Consider the following 13,813-nt stretch of genomic DNA (forward strand, 5'->3'; position numbering starts at 1 on the left):
TATTACAGCATAATCTTTGAAAATCTACCAAATGTAGCAATGTACTTTAAAGATTCAAATTTTTTCTTATTAGAACATTATACTTTGATTGATATACACAGTCAGGGAAGTGAAATTGCTTTGTATTTTAATGCATGGCAATAGTTGGGGCTAGCAGGGCCGGCCTGGCCTGGGCAAGCTAGGCAACCGCCCCAAAGGGACCCCATTTTATAACCTATTATATTAATTATATAGTAACAGCCCAACTATTTTAAGCCTAGTGGACTGTCTGTTCAAAGCCCAAATACCCAATACCTCTAATGAGCGGGAGTGGAAGCGAAGTAGCGACTGAGACACGAAGTAGCGACCGAGACAGTGGCGTGCGTTTGACTTGCGATTTCCAAGGCTCGTAGCTCTTGAATAATCGATTTTCATGGAGAATCCAAAAGACAGAATCCAGTTCTCCAAGTAACGGTTAGCTCTTCTTCTATAATTCTATTTCTTTCTCAAATCGATTGATTTCTTACCCTTTTTCTAATTTCTGAATTTGTCCAAAATACCACCAAAGTCCCAAACAAGCTTGATTCAAGAGTCAGTGAACTAAAATTGAATTTAGAAACGATAATATGATAACTCTCCTTCCTTTCACGTTTTCAAAAGGTGCAAATCGATTTCAGAAAAGTGAAAATCGATTAGAGAGCCGCTGCCTCAATTCGATTTATTTTTCAATTGCCGAAAATTTCAAGTTACCCTCATTCATTTCGGAAATGTAGGGTTAGAGACAATCTGAATTCAGACACAGTCGACTTCTATGTAAGGTCTAGCCTTCTTATAGTCTCTTTCTTTTTTGAAATTCTCAGAAATCTGATTTAGAGGTTTTTAAAAATCAACTTGAATTTGATTTTGAACTTCATTTTCTTAATTTGTTTTAATCTATTTAGAAATCCAATTTTAATTGATTTTAGTTTGTTTTAATATCTTTTAACAATCAACTTGAAAAGTGAAATCGGATTCTGTTTTAATCTGTTTTTAAATGTATCCAGCTTAATTTTTGTTTTCTCTATACTTCAGGAATAAGGATTTGCTGCTTTATTTGGCCATTTTACAACTAGTCAGCCGTAGAGGTTTTCTACGGTCAACAACACAATCAACATCACATTAGTATATATTTTTTTTGTTAATTTCTTAGTTGTGATGGGAGAGTTATATAAAAAGTGTCAAAGTTATATATATTTTAATAGAATTATGTTTATTATGTGATGATGTAAATATAAAAGTGAAGAAGAAAGTTTAGTTAATGCTATTGAAATGACGAATTTCTATTTGGTATGGCAATTTGGTGATATTTTATTGAAAAATATAATGACATTTTTAAAAAAAATTATAGAAATGAAGGTTAATGCTTAAGCTATTGCATTTGATATGAATGTTGAACCTATTTTTTCTTAAAAACACCAAATTATTAGAAAAAAAATAACTTGAATAATGAAAATGAAGTACAGTCACCCGAAGAATCTTCTAGAATTACTTCTTACTTGATGGTAAGGTTTTTACCTGTATTATTTAGTTTTTCTTTGTTATGTTTATATATTAGAGTGTAGAGCATGTTTTGGCATTTTATTTTTCTGTATTGCATTAATAATTTTAGGTTGTTTGGCTGTTGGGGTTTGTCTTTAAGCCTTTTTATTTTCTATATGTGGGTATTGGGTAGTCTCCAATTTAAAATTATTTTTTTAATTAATAAAATATTCTGAAGGTGCCGCCCTTCTTTACAAAAAAAAGTTATAAATGAAAGAATAAATGAAAGTAGGATGTACCATAAAAATAAATGATAATTGGATCACTTCCATCTTGCTTGCGGGGGGATATTAGGAATAAATCAACATAATCAATTACATTAAATAGTTGATTTGTTTTATCTTGTAAATTATTCTCTGAATATCTTTTCTGTAGTAACTCTATTTTGTTAATATATATTCAAATCCTCCCATATTGGTGAGTTATCCCTTTCAATTATCACAGGATGTACGATAAAAAAAATGAAATTATGTTTCTAATTCATACATTTAACCCTAAACATACATACGTCATATTTCTTAGCATCTTATTTCTGCAAAACCATTGAATTTAACTTTTTCATGGGAGTCTTTTCAATTTATTGCTTACTAAAATGTAGAAAAATACTTGAACTTCAGTAATGAGGCACCCAACAAAACAATTAAGATATACAAGTATCAATTAAAATCCATAACACTTCCATCTCCTGTGCAATTATGAGATCAGATTTGAAAATAAAAAATAGATTGCCTATTTAGGGATCAAATGAAGGTCAATTAACAATATTCACTTCAGTTTCCAAGATTGTTCAAGAGCAAAATGTATCTAGTGTTCCATCCTCCATGATCAGTGCAATAAAACTACTTTGGCAGCTGCCTGGTAGAAATCAATTATATGATGAAATAACTTTTTGGAATATATACATAAACCCTATGAAATCAAGGAAAAAAACAAATTTAACATACCATCACTACCCATGATTAATTAGTTCCATAAAAAAAAATTAGTTCATAAAGAAATGTGTGTAATGTTTCATGTCCAGTTCTATTAGCAGCATACACACAACAATAAACTTGTCCCTCTATAAAATAACATGAAGAAAGTTACATGTGGAAAATTTCCTTTTTCTATTATAGGTCACTGGATTAGTAGAGTAGAGACCCATCATATCAACCTTTTCCAAAGTCGAGAGACGCATTTAACTTAATTTTTGGGTTTTTGGCTAAAAAATAATTATTATCGTCTACAACAAGACCAAAAATATCACCATGTCAATTCAGAGTAAGATGATCAACTTGAAAACAGAGAAAGTACAATAGTTCTTTGTGAAATGACTTTTATGGGCCTCCAGAGCTTCTCAAAATCATCCTGTTGTGGGTGCCTGCATTATGTGCACTCTACATAGCAGAATGTTTTTCCTATTGTAACAACTTTCTACAGATTGTATGGCAACTTTTAACCTGAAACCTATCGAAACTCTATTCACAAACAATTAAGGTTGCAATCAACACACATATGAGATGATTCATAACTTTCAAAATGACAATCTTATTTTTAATCAGGATACGGTTTGGGTTGATCCATGAAAATCAGAGTGGTAAGCTAAATTTATATTTCAAAATACAAAGCATTAAGCTCTAAGTCTAAAAACAAAGGTACAAACAAGACCTACGATCAATTTTTGATTGTTCCATTAATTTATGATCAAAATTTTGCAGTTCAAATGACTTTTGGAAAGTCCCGACCTCATCATCAAAGGTATTCTGGAAACTGATTCTGTAATCTTGATCTGATTGTTCCATTAATTTATGATCAAAATTTTGCTATGATTTCAACCAATTCACCTAATGTCTATTGAGCCATGGTTCTAATGGAGATCACTTCCAACTCATTCTCATTCTTCATTTACCTGAGTGTAGGCTTGATCCATTTTTTCAGCATCCCTTTTTCTGCAAAAATCATTGAATTTAGCTTTTTAAGAGAAAAAATCAAGAGAAGAGAACAAATTAAGACGAACATTGTCTGCATGTATAGTACTTTATTTTCTTTTAGTTATTAATTTTGATTTGTGGCTGAAATTTAGTTACCGTCATATCAATTTTATTATATAAATAAGTGTGACATGATCAATAAAGAACACAGAAAGTACCTGTTACAAAGCTTCAAAAAATTCATCCCTGGAGACTCCTGCTGTGGGCAGCTGTACATAGCAGTCATATAGTGGGCCTTGTATCTCCGATGAAAACCCCCATGACTCAAGAAGTTTCCTCGACCCGAAGATACGCAGCCCTTTTACCAAAAGAATGCTCTGTGGAAGATGAATTATGCTTGTACCTTGTACATGTAACTCTCCTAAATGTTCTAAACATCCAAGTTCCTCAGGTAACTTTTCAAGCAACAAACAATCATCAAGTTGGAGAAAAGTTAAACGTTTCAACATACAAATGCTATCGGGTAGATGCTTAATCTTTGCGGATGACAAAGTGAGCATCCTTAAACTTTCTAATTCGCCAATACCTTCGGGTAACTTTTCAAGAAGCCAACAGAATATAAGTCTGAGAGATTGCAGATGTTTCAGCATACAAATGCTATCCAGAAGATGTTTAATTGTTGTAGATGACAAAATTAGATTCTCTAAACATTCTAATCGGTCAAGATCCTCGGGTAACCTCTCAAGTAGCAGACAATCTATAAGTTCAAGTGATTTCAAATGTTTCAACATACAAAGGCTATCCGGAAGATGTCTAATTGTTGTAGATGACAAAATTAGCTCCTCCAGACAATCTAACTGGTCAATATCCTTGACTGTCTCTAGAAAATTGCCTTTGAGTCTTAGCTTTCTTAAACGTCGTAACCCACAAATGCTTTGTGAAAATGTCTCAAGGTTTGTGCAAGCACACATACCTACAGAAAGAAGCATCTCAAGATTTCTAGTAAATAAGGTTCGATCTTCTTCATAAAAACACTTCAACCGAAATTTTGGCAACTTATTCTCGGGGTGAAGCGGGCATCTTTCTAAGGTCTCCGCAATCAGCTCTAACTCAGCTGAAGGACCAACCTTAACTGATTCATCCACACTACAAGAAGTATAATCACCTATGTAAAACGAAAAAGAGCTAAACCTCAAACAACCACTTAAGCCTACATGGACAAGCTTGTTTAGACATCCAATGGGAGTGTGAAGTTCTACCAATTTATGACACTCTTCGAGATATAACTTCCTGAGATTTGGAGTCATCCCAAGGTCAAGGGTCCTCAATTTTGAATGACTAATTTTTAGTACGGCGAGCTTTTGACATTCATTGGCCATGTGAAGTTCTTCCAAACAACAAGATTCTTTAAGATTTAACTTCTCTAGATTTGGAGTCATCCCAAGGTCAAGGGTCCTCAATTTTGAATGACTAATTTTCAGTACGGCGAGCTTTTGACATTCATTGGCCATGTGAAGTTCTTCCAAACAACAAGATTCTTCAAGATTTAAGATCTCTAGATTTGGAGTCATCCTAAGGTCAAGGGTCCTCAACTGTGAATGACTAATGTCGAGATAGGCAAGCTTCCTACATTCATTGGCCATGTGAAGTTCTTCCAAACAACAAGATTCTTCAAGATTTAACATCTCTAGATTTGGACTCATCCCAAGGTCAAGAGTCCTCAATTATGAATGATTAATTTTCAGTCCGGCGAGCTTTTGACATTCATTAGCCATGTGAAGTTCTTCCAAACAACAAGATTCTTCAAGATTTAAGATCTCTAGATTTGGAGTCATCCTAAGGTCAAGGGTCCTCAACTGTGAATGACTAATGTCGAGATAGGCAAGCTTCCTACATTCATTGGCCATGTGAAGTTCTTCCAAACAACAAGATTCTTCAAGATTTAACATCTCTAGATTTGGACTCATCCCAAGGTCAAGGGTCCTCAATTATGAATGATTAATTTTCAGTCCGGCGAGCTTTTGACATTCATTAGCCATGTGAAGTTCTTCCAAACAACAAGATTCTTCAAGATTTAAGATCTCTAGATTTGGAGTCATCCTAAGGTCAAGGGTCCTCAACTGTGAATGACTAATGTCGAGATAGGCGAGCTTCCTACATTCATTGGCCATGTGAAGTTCTTCCAAACAACAAGATTCTTCAAGATTTAACATCTCTAGATTTGGAGTCATCCCAAGGTCAAGGGTCCTCAATTTTGAATGACTAATTTTCAGTCCGGCGAGCTTTTGACATTCATTAGCCATGTGAAGTTCTTCCAAACAACAAGATTCTTCAAGATTTAACATCTCTAGATTTGGTGTCATCCCAAGGTCAAGGGTCCTTAACATTGAATTGGTGAGTCTTAATTTTATTAGATTTAGACATCTTACGGGAAAGTGAAGTTTTTCCAAATCATTGCATTCAGAAAGAAGCAACTTTTCAAGATTTGGAGCCAGCCCAAGATCAAGGGCACTCAACCTTGAACCTTCAATGTCGACAGAGGTGAGCTTTAAACATCCAGCGGTCATATGAAGTTCTAGCAAATCATCGCAATAATGAAGAGTCAACGTCTCGAGATTTGGAGTAAGCCCAAGGTCAATGGTACTCAACCTTGAAAAACTGAGGTCAAGAAATCTAAGCTTGTTAAAGACCTAAAATAAGCAAAAAAAAAAAAAAAAAAACAAAATGAATATTTGTGTAATAACAGAACAATGTAGGTATAACATTATATAATGAACCATACAGATCAATGGATCAACCATAATTTTACCTTACTTTCTCCACCTTCCCAAAGTTGTACATTTCTGCTGTAATGCATTTTAAGTGCAACAAGATTATTTGCTTGAAACGTTGTGGGTAAAGAAGTAAAAGGGTAATAGGTCCAATCCACATATCGTAGAGCATTTGGGAAGTCTGAGCCGGCCATACTAAACTCCAAATCACTGGAAGAATATCCATCAACAGAAAGAAATCTAAGTTCCTTCATCTTTCTCAGACCTTTTATAAAAATATGAGGATTGAATTTCACTGAGTGGAATCGTATACATCGTGTTGCTTTAGTACCCTACAATCCAAAAGAAGTCACCATGAAACTTGTGTCGAAATAACTATAGATATGTTGGTTTCTTTTTTACCAAATATAAGTAAACAATATCCTTACCAAATCATTAGCTAATATCTCTTCAATTTCATCTTTAATCCACAATCGGCTATGATTGTGAGGCTCATCCGGGTGCCCACGACGAACAATATTCCTGCCCATTTCTACAATATGGTCATGCATGCCTAGGTGATCATAATCAAACATCTCATAAATAGTTATAAGAGATTTTTGCTGAAGAACTCTTAAACCATTTCTAGCATGAAACCCACAACATTCAAGCGCTTTGATAGCATTATCTTTCCGCCAATCTTTCATGATGCATGCAACATCTAGAAAAATTTCCTTGTAATCATCCTCTAGAGATATATAGCTAAATTCCAACTTTTTCAAAGTTTGTGTTTCCGTGTTGGAATCCTAAGTCGATGAGGACTTGGAGACCAAGCAATCTAATTTATGGAAAGTTTAGTTTATGGCAAGTTGGTCATAAGTTTCCTAGTCTAATACAAGTTGGTATGTTAGGCTATATATACGTGTCCATAATCGAGTTTATGATTATGAGAACAGATTGTAAAAACATTGGTTTTGAGTGATTTTCCAATTAATCAAAGAGATATTTTGGTTATTTGTTTTGCATTCTTGTTTTCAAAACTTTAATTGGTATCAGAGCTTGAGTCAAGAAGCTGTGAGATCAAATTCCTTACCTGTTGACAACATGACAGATACAAGGGGAGAAGGAGAAGCTCCGGTAAGGGTAAAGGAGGTTGGTACAACCTCAGTCTCCTGTCCGATGCTTACATCCACAAATTACACCGTATGGGCAATGCGTATGAAAGTCGTCCTGCGAATCCACAAAGCCTGGACTGTGATTGATCCAGGAACCGAGGACAATGAAGAGAAAGACTGTCTCGCTGTGGGTCTACTGTACCAAGCCCTACCAAAAAACCTCATAATGCAAATCGGAGAACAGGATTCGGCCAAGAAGCTATGGGAAGCGATTAGAACACGAAATATGGGTGCTGATAGAGTTAAAGAAGGCAGATTACAAACCTTAATGTCGGAATTCGATCGATTGAAGATGCTGGAATCAGAGACAATCGACAGCTTTGCCGGAAAGCTGTCCGGAATCGCATCAAAATCAGCGGCGCTGGGAGAATCGATTGAGGAATCGAAGTTAGTCAAGAAATTTCTGAAATCGGTGCCAAGGAACTTCATCCATATTGTCGCTTCCTTGGAACAAGTACTTGACCTGAAGACAATCGGGTTCGAGGATATTGTGGGAAGACTTAAGGCATACGAGGAGAGAATTAGGGAGGACGAGACCGGCAGTGAAGGTCAGACGAGGGCCCCGTTCGTCGACCATAGTGGAAACTCGAATCGGAAGAATATAGCGTCGAAGGGCAAATGGAAAGGGGCTGGAGGATCGGGTGGGTACAATCAGCATGAAGGATCCGGGTCTGGGTCTGTTGGATCACAAAACTCAAATGGGCCAAAATTCAAAAAAAACCCCACACAGAATTAACCAAAATAAAACAACACAAGCCCAAAGAGGAAAGCCCAATTCTAATTTTGAAACGAACCGCAAACCTAAAAAGGACCGCTCCAATATTATTTGTTACCGGTGCGATAAACCGGGCCATTTTGCGTCTCAATGCCCGGACCGAATCAAAAAATTACAAGAAAGTAATTTTGTTGAATATGGCAATACCGATGAGGCCGTATTTTTACACGAGACCGTGTTTTTGAATGAAGAGAAGGTGATACCGTCTCGATACAATCCACAAGAAAACGATGTGTGGTATTTGGATAATGGGGCGAGCAATCACATGACGGGGAACCGGTCATTTTTCTCCGAGCTTGACGAAAGCATAACCGGGAGGGTTAAATTTGGAGATAATTCGTGTGTAAAAATCAAGGGAAAAGGTGCTATACTTTTCCAAGGCAAGAAAGGTCAACAAAGGCTGATGACGGAGATTTACTACATACCGGATCTCAAGAACAACATTATAAGTCTCGGACAAGCAACTGAAGCCGGGTGTGATATTCGAATGAAAGACAACTTTTTAACCATGCACGATGCCGATAATTGCTTATTAATGAAAGTACAAAGAACTTCAAACCGCCTTTATAAAATAAAATTACAGATTGGAGTTCCTATTTGCCTACATTCAAGACTAAGTGAAGATGCGTGGCGATGGCATGCAAGACTTGGGCACATCAATTTCGAGTCAATGAAAAAGATGTCCAAAAAGGGTTTAGTCAAAGGGTTACCGAAATTAGATCATGAGAATCAATTATGTGAATCATGCTTAGTCGGCAAGCAAATGAGAAAGTCCTTCCCAACCATGACGACATACAAAGCGAAACAACCATTGGAGCTTGTTCACGGAGATTTATGCGGTCCGATCACGTCGGCAACCATGGGTCAAAATAGGTACATTTTTACACTAATTGATGATTTTTCACGATTTATGTGGATTTATCTCATAAAAGAAAAGAGTGAGGCGTTTACACACTTCAAAAAATTCAAAGCTTTGGTGGAAAATGAAATTGGAAAGCCTTTGAAAGTGTTTAGAAGTGATCGAGGAGGTGAGTTTACCTCTCTCGAGTTTAATTCTTTTTGTGAGCAAAACGGAGTTAAACACAATCTCACCGCCCCATACTCTCCACAACAAAACGGAATTGTGGAACGAAGAAACCGAACTCTTATGGACATGACACGAAGTATAATGAAGGCAATGCATGTTCCAAACTACTTATGGGGAGAAGCGGTAAATCACTCAACAAATCTAATCAATCGAGTTTACACAAAAGTCCTTGGTGATACAACTCCATACGAAAAGTTGTATAAAAGAAAACCGAATTTAGAAAATGTTCGTATATTTGGGTGTCTAGCACATGCAAAAGTTGAACCGGTTAATCAAAAGAAGTTGGATTCAAGATCAAGACCACTAGTACATGTTGGTTCCGAACCGGGTACGAAAGCTTACCGGTTATTTAACCCGGTAACACAAAAAATAATCGTGAGTCGAGATGTTATTTTTGATGAAACCAAAGGGTGGGATTGGATTAAAGAAGCAGGAATCAACAATGAAGAACCGGGTTCATTCATAATACCATGGGACTATCCAAGAGAAGATGTGAACAACAACCAAGGAAACGATGTAAACAATGATCCAATTGAATCGGATCAAGAGATTGGAGACGGAGCGGATGTACAAGATAATCAACAATCAAGTCCGGTAAATAATAATGTTCAACAAGGAGCTACAAGTCAAAGACCCTTGAGAGCAAGAGTACCTCCAAGACGATTTCAAGATTATGAGCTTGATCTTGAGAATCTCGAAGAACTCCTTCTAACAACCAATGACGAGCCGGTATCGGTTGAAGAAGCGAAGAAAGAACCAGAATGGGTCAAGGCCATGGATGCGGAAATCAAGTCAATAAACAAAAATAATACTTGGACTCTTGTGAACAAACCTATGGTGGTTAAGCCAATTGGACTCAAGTGGGTGTTCAAATTAAAGAAAAATGCAGATGGCACCATTAATAAATACAAGGCAAGGTTGGTTGCTAAAGGTTACGTGCAACAACCCGGTATTGATTTTCAGGAAGTGTTTGCCCCGGTAGCTCGAATTGAAACTATTCGATTTCTTATAGCCTTAGCAGCTACTCATGGGTGGGAGCTTCACCACTTAGATGTAAAAACTTTAATTTATGTGTCACAACCGGAAGGCTATATAAAGAAGGGCAACGAGCATAAAGTATATCGCCTTACAAAAGCACTATATGGTCTAAGACAAGCACCTCGAGCATGGAACACGAAGCTTGATGGGATTTTGAAGAATATGAAATTTCAAAAGTGCATGAAAGAACCATCGGTGTACCGGAAATGTGAAGGATCTAACTTGCTAATTTTAGCAATTTATGTTGATGACTTATTTGTCACAGGTACAAACTTGAGCATGATCAAGAGGTTCAAATTAGAAATGTCCAAGAACTTTGAGATGTCGGATCTTGGAAGATTAACTTATTACCTTGGCATTGAAGTTAAGTAAGAAGAATCGGGGATTACTATAAACCAAGAAGCATATGCTCAACACATTTTAAAAGAAGCCGGTTTACATGATTGCAATCTGACCCACATACCGATGGAACCGGGAAATAAATTGTCGAAGGCCAAAGATGAACCCGAAATTGACCCAACACAATATCGAAAGGTGGTAGGATGTCTTAGATACCTCTTGCAAACAAGACCCGATATGACATATGCGGTTGGAGTTGTTAGCCGATATATGCAAAGTCCAAGAGAATCACATGGTGGTGCAATCAAACACATTCTAAGGTACTTACGAGGAACAACGGGATACGGAATCAAGTACGAGAGAATGGGACAAAAGCGGCTTATTGGTTATAGTGATAGTAGTCACAATGTTGACCCGGATGACGGAAGAAGCACAACCGGTCACATTTTCTACTATGGGTCATCACCAATTACATGGTGTTCACAAAAAGCAAGAGACCGTTGCTTTATCATCTTGTGAGGCTGAGTTCATGGCAGCCACAGCGAGTGCATGTCAAGCAATATGGCTTCAAGATTTGCTTGGGGAAATAATGAACAAAGCACAAGAGAAAGTTATTCTTAGAGTTGATAACAAGTCGGCTATCGAACTAACTAAGAATCCCGTTTTTCATGGAAGGAGTAAACACATTCACACGAGGTTTCACTTCATTCGTAATTGTGTCGAAAGGGAACAAGTGGAGGTGGAATACATTCCCGGTGGAGAACAAAGGGCGGATATTCTTACGAAACCATTAGCTCGAACCAAGTTCAAGGAAATGCGGAGCTTGATCGGGGTCGAAGAATTCTCTAGAAGGACTTAGAGATTCGGGGGTGATTGTTGGAATCCTAAGTCGATGAGGACTTGGAGACCAAGCAATCTAATTTATGGAAAGTTTAGTTTATGGCAAGTTGGTCATAAGTTTCCTAGTCTAATACAAGTTGGTATGTTAGGCTATATATACGTGTCCATAATCGAGTTTATGATTATGAGAACAGATTGTAAAAACATTGGTTTTGAGTGATTTTCCAATTAATCAAAGAGATATTTTGGTTATTTGTTTTGCATTCTTGTTTTCAAAACTTTATTTCGGAATCGTTTTTAGTCTTTCTATGGCATCTATCCATTCGACATCAGTTTTTCCACAAAGAAACGAACCCAAAACCTTAATCGTCAAGGGAAGACCAGCCGCATAATGTACAACTTTTCTTGATAGCTCTTCATACCCTTGAATTGGAATATCTCTCCCAAATGCAAACCTACTGAAGAGGCAAATTGCCTCCTCATATGATAGCAGACTGACATCATGAATGAACTTCACTCGGTGTGCTACGAGCACTTGCTCGTCTCTTGTTGTAATGATAATTACACTTCCCGCCTTAAACCAGTTAGGCTCGCCTGCTAACGCTTCAAGTTGGTTTATATCATCAACATCATCTAGAACAACAAGAACCTTCCTATTAGGCATCCTCCTCTTCATCATGTGTTTCCCTTCATAAACACCACTTACATTGATGTCTTTATCATTTAAGACGTCTGAAAGGACTTGATTTTGTAATGGCGATAAACCGGGCAAAGAATCTTTTTCCCTGACATTTTCAACGAAGCTTGTACCTTCGAACTGAAAGGATATGTGATCAAAAACAGCTCTTGCTAAAGTTGTCTTTCCACCACCTCCCATGCCCTTGATCCCGATCATGCGGACATCGTCACAGCCAATTCCTAAAGATGGTACAAGATTTTTGATACGGGTCTCCATTCCTACTAGCTTTTCATCAATGTTGAAACTAATGGAACGTAACTCTAGTGAAACCCCCTCAACTATTTTTCTGATGAATTTAGCTTCATGCCTGCATTTTAAAGAAGATTCAGTTAGCTTACTCAAAATCCCATATAACCAGTCACTTTCAGATCTATAATTAACATATGAAAAATTACGTATTAAAATTTGACAAGCTAAGATGCCATATACGAGGCATTTATATCCAGGACTCCAGGTTATACACTAGATCAAAAAGATTCAAAATATTGCAGATATCTAATGAAGGAATTACCCGTCAGCGGTGTTCTTCAACTCCCACCCAGCCAGATCCGCCGCTTCTTTGAGAGCCTCTCTCCATATTCCAGCAGCCTCTTTATTTTTAAGGATGTCAAAGGCGTCTGCCACTGCCCCCTCTTGTTTGCGGACTTCCGAAGGCTCCACATCATAGAAAACGGGGTAAGCGGTATGCTCGTTCGTCTTCTGACACTCCATTATCTTGACAAGTTCATTCAAGCACCAAGATGAAGAGGCATATCCCTTGGAGAAAACAATGATGTAGAATTTGGAGTCTTCAATGGATCCGATGAGCTCATCACTGATGTTTTCCCCTTTTTTGATTTCTTCGTCGTCCTTGTAAGTATGAATGCTTTTTTGCTTAAGAGCATGATAAAGATGGTCAATGAATTTATTACGAGTGTCTTTGCCCCTGAAACTCAAAAATACATCATACTTAAAGATCTTGCGAATGGATGAAGTTGAAGAAGACGCCATATCCTGATAAAAATTAAATCTTTGTTAAGCAAAGTTAAAATGATTGCGAAGAAATTTGGATGTGATGAATCTGGATGATCATCATAAGCAGATTAAGAAAATAGAAGATAACGTGAGATGGCGATGGGTGTTGCTGGAAGACTTTTGGACTTCTGTGGAGAAAGCCAAACCACTTGTTTGGTCAAGGAACTGTAAATTTACTTATCAGATCGCATTTCTAATTACATGTGTCTTTCACTTATAATAGTTTTATTTCGAGTTATATATTAAGGCATAACGGTTGTGAAAAATATTTACCCTATTTACCATTCTTGTCAGGAAGGGAAGAGAAAGGGAAGTGCAGAAGAAGATGAGTTTCAAAGAATATTATTTCCGTTTCCACGTCTCTGTATTTCCCCCTGGTGTCAATACTCTTTTTTAGTGGGGAGATCGACTAAAAGTAAATTGTTTTTTTAGGTTTCTTAAAAAGGAGGCAATTTAATTATTATATACTAATAATAAAAGCACAAGACCCTTATGAACGTCAGGTTACCTTTCTACGATCGGGGTTACTTTAATCCTCCTTCTATCTTCTCAATTGTTCCACTTTCTGTACCAAACAGATTACCTTCAA

General features: G+C 36.9%; 1 long non-coding RNA gene and 1 pseudogene across 3 annotated transcripts; one reads left to right on the plus strand and one right to left on the minus strand.

Moving 5' to 3' along the window:
• Nucleotides 1-337: 337 nt before the first annotated feature.
• On the plus strand, nucleotides 338-1,239 carry LOC145100667 (uncharacterized). Of its 2 annotated transcripts, none has more exons than XR_013705189.1 (3): nucleotides 338-453; nucleotides 640-797; nucleotides 1,051-1,239. It is a non-coding gene; the product is annotated as an uncharacterized LOC145100667 (long non-coding RNA). The 2 variants fall into 2 exon arrangements; XR_013705190.1 differs by having other exon boundaries at nucleotides 640-792.
• A 2,191-nt stretch (nucleotides 1,240-3,430) lies between these two features.
• LOC145099482 (uncharacterized) lies at nucleotides 3,431-13,200 on the minus strand (annotated as a pseudogene). The gene is made up of 8 exons (XR_013704622.1): nucleotides 12,722-13,200; nucleotides 11,756-12,517; nucleotides 6,667-7,006; nucleotides 6,277-6,570; nucleotides 5,589-6,157; nucleotides 4,158-5,357; nucleotides 3,693-4,028; nucleotides 3,431-3,485 (listed from the first exon to the last, which is right to left on the minus strand). The product of XR_013704622.1 is annotated as an uncharacterized LOC145099482 (transcript).
• Between the last annotated feature and the right edge of the window lie 613 nt (nucleotides 13,201-13,813).

This window comes from Lactuca serriola, chromosome 4 (assembly GCF_051521515.1).
Source record: "Lactuca serriola cultivar US96UC23 chromosome 4, Lser_US96UC23_V15, whole genome shotgun sequence".
NCBI lineage: Eukaryota > Viridiplantae > Streptophyta > Magnoliopsida > Asterales > Asteraceae > Lactuca > Lactuca serriola.